At 34.7% G+C, this 7,009-nt stretch overlaps 1 long non-coding RNA gene across 1 annotated transcript in view; it reads left to right on the forward strand.

Annotated features, from left to right (window-relative positions):
- Nucleotides 1–2,768: 2,768 nt before the first annotated feature.
- LOC115293308 overlaps nucleotides 2,769–7,009 on the forward strand; it is a 16,349-nt gene continuing 12,108 nt past the window's right edge. Inside the window, exons 1-2 of the long non-coding RNA XR_003909485.1 lie at nucleotides 2,769–2,823; nucleotides 4,118–4,185. This is a non-coding gene — a long non-coding RNA (uncharacterized LOC115293308). The remainder of the gene's footprint in view (nucleotides 2,824–4,117; nucleotides 4,186–7,009) is intronic.

Genomic DNA, 7,009 nt, shown 5'->3' on the forward strand with positions numbered 1-7,009 from the left:
GAGAGAGAGAGAGAGAGAGAGAGAGAGAGAGAGAGAGAGAGAGAAACAGACAGACAGGCAGAGACAGAATGGGAGACATAGAATCTGAAGCAGCTCCAGGCTCCAAGCTGTCAGGGCTCCCAATGTAGGGCTCAAACTCAGGAACTGAGCTGAAGTCAGATGCTTAACTAACTGAGCTACCCAGCCACCCCAGACACTCACTCTTTTAAAGTGTACAATTCAGCATTCTTATGTTCTTTACAGAGCAGAATTCTCCCAGAATTTTTTCATTACCCCCAAAAAGAAATTCTATAACTATTAGTAATCATGCGCCATTTCCCTTTTTTCAATCCTTACTGATTGCTAATCTATTTTCTGTTTCTATGGATTGGTCTATTGTGGACATTTCAGATAAGTGGAATTACACAATATGTGACCTTTTGTGTCTGGCTTTTGTCAGCATTATGTTTTCGGGGTTCATCCATGCTATAGCATATATCAGTACTCCACTCCTCTTTATAACTAAATAATATTCCATTATATTGATATAGCACATTTTGTTTATTCCTCAATAAGAGAAAATAGAGTTGCTCCTAGTCTATTTCTTCTTGAGTCAATTTTGGTAGATTTGTCTTTCTAGGAATTTGTCCATTTCATTTCATCTAGGTTATCTGATTTGTTGACATATATAATATTTTCTTATAATTCATTTTATTTCTGTAAAGTCAGTAGTAATGTCCCCTCTTGCATACCCGATTTTAGTTATTTGAGTTTTATTTCTCTTTTTTCTTGGTCAGCTGGCTTTACTTGTCAATTTTGTTGGTCTTGGAAAGAACCAACTTTTAGTCTCATTGATTTGCTCTATTGTTTTCTGTTCTCTATTTCATTTATTTTTTCCTAATTATTATTTATTTCCTTCTGCTTGCCTTAGGTTTAGTTTGCTCTTATTTTTCTAGTATTTTAAGGTAGAAAGTTAGGTTATTTATTTGAGATTTTTCTTTTTAAATATAAGTATTTATAGCTATATAAGTTTCCCTCTAAGCAATGCCTTTATGGGAATGTATCGCATAGATTTTGGCATATTGTGTTTTAATTTTCATTTATAGCTAAATATTTTCTAATTTCCCTTGTGTCTTCTTCTTTGACTCATTGAGTTTTTTTTTTAAAGAAGTGTGTTGTTTAATTTTCACTTACTTGTGAATCCCAGTTTTTTCCCCTCTATAATTTTATTCTATTGTAGTCAGAGAACATAATTTTGAATTTGTTGAGACTCGTTTTATGGCCCAACATATTTTTTATCCTGGATAATATACCATGTGCACTTGAGAAGATTATGTATTCCGCTGTTATTGGATGAAGTGTTCTCTATGGATACCTGTTAGATATATTAGATTATACTGTTGTTCAGGCCTTCTGTTTGTTGATTTTTCATCCAGTTGTTCTGTTATTTAAAGTGGAGCATCAAAGTCTCCAACTGTATATTCAGTTATCTATTTATCTCCTCAGATTTTCAGTTTTTATAGTATATATTTGGCCAATAATCCTCTTTTGTTTTTAATGAACTTGTCTTTACTCTAAATTTATGATAATGAACAGACTGATATTATTTTGAGGTTATGTTCTTCTTACTTTTTGATATTCATCAATCCTTTCTTTAACAAAATGATGAGAACAGTAAATGGTGGCAGTATATTTATATTAAATGTCCTTTACTTGGCAAAATGAAGGTCGACATCCCTATGCCTGTGTTGTTCCTTTTTTGTTTTGTTTTTAAATTTATAGTAGAGTAGCTGTTTAAAGCTCTACAGTTCTATCACTTTTAATACATGAACAGATTCCTGAAACCACCATTGTAATCAGAATCAGAACAGTTCTATCACTTTTTATGGGTTGAATTATATCCTTTCCTCCACACCCCTCACAAAGGTATGTTAAAGTCCTAACTTCCAGTACTTGTGAAGTGACTTTATTTGGAGTCTTTGGAGATGTAATCAAGTTAAGATAAGGCCACAAGGGTGGGCTTGAATCCAATATAACTTGTGTCTTTTAAAAAAGAGGAAAATACCATATGAAATTAGAGACACACACAGGGTGAAGGTCATGTGAAGAAAGAAACGGATATTGGAGTTATGCTGTCACAAGCCAAGGAATGCAAGGACGGGGCTACTAGAAACTGGAAGAGATCAGTAAGGTCCTCTCCTAGTGGCTTCAGAAGGAGCATCACCCTGGAAATACCTTCTTTTCAGACTTCTAACCTTCAGAACTGTGAGAGAATAAATTTTGGCTGCTTTAAGACAACCAATTTTGTGGTACTTTGTTATGTCAGCCCTAGGAAACTAACATATGCTCCAAAACTCTCCATTATGGAGTTCTTTATGGAGATAACCTCCCCTGGCCAACCTGGCAACCCCTAAACTGATATCCACGGGTAGTCTGTCTTATCACATATATCATATAAATAGAATCATATTGTTTATAACCCTTCGAGATGGGCTTTCAGATAGCATACATTTGAGAGTCATCTAGGCACTATTGATACATGCTGAGTAATATTCCATTGGGTGATGTACCAGTTTATTCATTCACCTAAATGAAGGAGATTTGGGTTGTTTTCAATTTGGGCAATTATGAATAGAGCTGCCATAAACCTTTTTGGCAAACATTAGTTTTCATTTCTCTAGGGTAAATATCCAAGAGTGGGATTGCTGGTTCATATGGTAAGAATATTTTTAGATTTATAAGAAACTGCCAAACGTTAGAGTGACTGTGTTGTTTTGTATTCCCACCTGCAGTGTATGAGGGTTTAACTTGCTCTCCTCTACAGTGTTGTCAGCACTTGGAATTGTAAGTACTTTTTATTTTAGTTATTCAAATAAATGTGCAATGGTATGACATTGCTTGTCCCCCTAAGTTTATTTATTTTATTTTGACAGAGAGAGGAAGAGAGAGTGCATACACGAATTGGGGAGGGGCAGAGAGAGAGAGAGGGAGAGAGAGAATCCCAACCAGGTGCTGTGCTATCAGTGCAGAGCCCATTGTCGGGCTTGACCTCATAACCCCGAGATCTTGATCTCAGCTGAAACCAAGTATAGGATGCTTAACTGACTGAGCCACCAGATTCCTCAACATAGTGGTTTTAATTTTTTTAATGTTTTATTTATTTTTGAGAGAGACTGCGTGAGCAGGGGAGGGGCAGAGAGAGAGGGAGACACAGAATCTGAAGCAGGTTCCAGGCTCTGAGCTGTCAGCACAGGGCCTGACGCAGGGCTAGAACCCAAGAAATGTGAGATCATGACCTGAGCTGAAGTCAGAAGCTTAACGACTAAGCCACTCAAGCGTCCCCTCCACTCCCAACATTACGGTTTTAAATTGTGTTCCCTTTAATGGTATATGAGGTTGAGTATATTTTCATGTGCTTATTTTCTATTTGTATATCCTATTTAGTTAAGTATATGTTCCAGTGTTTTGCCCATTTTCAAATTGAGTTATTTTCTTTTAGTTTTGTCTTGGTACTTCTTTATACATTCTGTGCATAAGTCCATCCTTTTAGAGTATATTATTTGTAAATACTTTCTTCCAGTCTATATAGCTTGTCTTTTAATTTTAAAATAGTATTTTATAAAATAATGCTTTTAATTTTAATTAAGTCCAATTTGTCAACTTTATCTTTTGTCAATTGTGTTTTTAGAGTTATCACCAAGAATTATTTGTCTAATCCCACCTCATGAAGGTTTTCTCCTATGTTTTATTCAGAAAGTTTTATAGTTTTAGGTCTCTGATCATTTTGAGTTTAGTATTAGGTATAAGGTTTAGGTTGATGTTCTTTTCTTTTTAATATGAATGTCCAAATGTTCTAATGCTATTTGTTGGAAAAACTATCATTTCATTTTTAATCACCTTTGTGTCTTTTTCAAACATCAGCTGGCCATTTTTGTGTGGGTCTCTGTCTGAAAATATGCTACAAGAAAGACCATATATCATATGATTCTATCTGTGTGTACTCCCTTGCCAGTACCATTCTGTCTTGATTACTGTAGCTGTGTCATAAGTCTTAATATTGGATAGTGTGATTCTTCCAACTGTATACTTGTTTATCCAAATTATTTTTTTCTACTTTACCTTTCTATTTATATTTTAGGATCACTTGTTTATATCTACAGAAAAAATCCTGCTGGGATTTTGATTGGAATTCTGATGAGTTTACAGGTCAGTTTAGGAGAATTGATATCTTTATTATGCTTAGTTTTATAATCCATGAATATGATATGCCTCTCCATTTATGCACATTTTGATTTATTTCATCAGCATTTTGTACTAAACATGTTTTGTTAATTTATACCTAATTATTTCATGTCAGGGAGCTTTTATAATGATATTTAAAATGTTTTTATTTTGTAATTACTCAATGCCAATAAATAAAATATAACTGATTTTATTTATTTATGTTATTTATTTTTTTAAGTAATATCTATACCCAACATGGGGTTTTAACTCAAAACCCTGAGATCAAGAGTCACATGCTCTACCAACTGAGGCAGCCATACACCCCAAGATATAACTGATTTTATTGTGTTTACTAGATATTCACATGAAAAATAATGGATTTGGACCTTGGACCACTATCTCACACCATACACAAAAACTAATTCAAAATGGATCAAAGACCTAAATGTTTAAGCTGGAATTATATAAGTCTTAGAATAAAGTATCTTCATGACCTTGGATTAGTTTTTTTTAGGCATGACACTAAATGTACAAACAACTAAAAATAACAAGATATGATGGACTTCATTCATATCTGATAAGGGTACAATATCCAGAAAAACCAATTGCAGCAACTTTTATGCTTCAAAAGATACAAACAAGAAAGTGAAATGAAAACACATACAATGGTAGTAGCATTATTTATAATAGTCAAAAGGTGAATGGGGCGCCTGTTTGGCTTGGTTGGTTAAGCGTCTGACTCTTGATTTTGGCTCAGGTCATGATCTTGTGGTTTGTGAGTTCCAGCCCCTCATCAGGCTCCATGCTGACAATGTGGGGCCTGCTTGGAATTCTCTCTCTCTGTCCCTCCCCTGCTGTCTCTTTCTCTCTCAAAATAAGTTAATAAACTTTAAAAAAAGTGAAAATAACTCAGATGTCCATCTACTGATTATTAGATAAACAAAGTGTGGACTATCCATGGAATACAATGGAATATTATTTAGCCATAAAAGGAAATAAGTACTGATATCTGCTACAACATGAATGAACCTTGAAAACATTGTTAGGAGAAAGAAGGCTACATATTGTGTAATTCTATTTACATGAAATGTCCAGATAAGGCAAATCCACAGTGAGATCTTAACCTGAGCTGAAACCAAGAGTTGGATGCTTAACTGACTAAGCCCCCCAGGTGCCCCTTTATATGTATTTTTGCTGTAGTTAGGATCATATAGTAGATATAATTTTGTATGCTGCATTTTTTAACTTAACAGCACACTATAAATATTTTTCTACTTTAATCATATTCTTGATATTGATACAATGACAGCTGAAGAAATAATAGCTTGCAGATTATTAAAATGAACAAAAGAAATAAAATATTGTTTAAGAAAAAAGAACCAATCTATTTGCAGGTCAATGTGATTTAGTAGAAAGAATTATGTCCTTGGGGGCAAATGGAACTTATTTCAGAGTGCTGACTCCACTAGAAGTATGACCTTAGTTAAGTCACCTATTTATAGTGAGGTAGAAATTAATGCTTTACCAAACACTAATTAAAGAAGGCCTGAATAAATATGGAAACATATTGTGTTCATGGACTGGAACACTCAATATTGTTAATTCTCCCTAACTTAACCTAAAGAATTAAAACAATCTCAAAGTCCCAGAAATCTTCTTCTATAGAATGAATATTTATGCTCCCCACACTCCCACACTTCATATGTTGAAACCTAATCCTCAGTGTGATGGTATTTGGAGGTGAGGCCTTTGGGAAGTGATTAAGTCATTAGTGTGGAGCTATCACGAATGGAATTGGTGCCCTTACGAAAGAGACTCCAGAGGCTCCCTTGCCTCTTCTGCCATGTGAGCATACAGCGAGGAGATGGCTACCTGTGAAACTGGGAGCAGTTCTCACCAGACATTGAATCTGTAGGCGTCTTGGTATTGGACTTCCCAGTCTCCAGAAATGAAAGAAATCAATTTCTATAAGTCATCTAGTCTGTGATATTCTGCTAAAGCAGCCTGGAAGGACTGAGATAGCATCTCTGTAGTATAGCTGATTTAAAAATGTATATGGAAAGGAACTGGAAAGCCAAAACAGCTTTGAAAAAAGAGCAGAATTGTGATATTAGTGAAAGGAAAGTCACATAGACAAAGGAAATGTATCTGCAATATAAAATCATAAATAGGATCAACTGACTTTTGACAAAAATAGACCCTCATAAATAGGGCCAACTGATTTTTGATAAAAGTACAATAGCAGTTCAATGGACAAAGGCCAGTCTTTAGCAAATGGTGCTGGACTATCCACATACAAAAAAGTAAGCCTTGACCTACACCTTATGTTGCATACAAAAATTAACTTGAATTGGATGATAGACCTAAGTGTAAGACCTAGAACTATAAAGTTCTTAGAAGGAAACATAGGAAAATCTTTTTCCTGTTGGATTAGGTAAATATCTCTTAGCTATAACAACATAAACTGGATTCTTAAAGAAAAAGTTGATAGGTTGGACCTCATGAAAATGAAAAACTTTTGGTTTGCAAATAACACTGTTAAGAGATAGAAACCCAGTTCCATATTGAGAGAAAATATTTGCAAACACACATAAGAAAAATCATTTATTCCATTGGATACTCTTTCCTGCTTTGTCAAAAATTAATTGACCGTACATTTGTGGGCCCAGCTCTGGATTCTCTATTCTATTCCATTGGTCTATGTGTCTGTTTTTGTGCCAATACCATACTGTCTTGATGATGACAGCTTTGTAGTAGAGGCTAAAGTCTGGGATTGTGATGCCTCCCGTTTTGGTTTTCTTCTTCA

Source organism: Suricata suricatta, chromosome 6 (genome assembly GCF_006229205.1).
Source record: "Suricata suricatta isolate VVHF042 chromosome 6, meerkat_22Aug2017_6uvM2_HiC, whole genome shotgun sequence".
Taxonomy (NCBI): Eukaryota; Metazoa; Chordata; class Mammalia; order Carnivora; family Herpestidae; genus Suricata; species Suricata suricatta.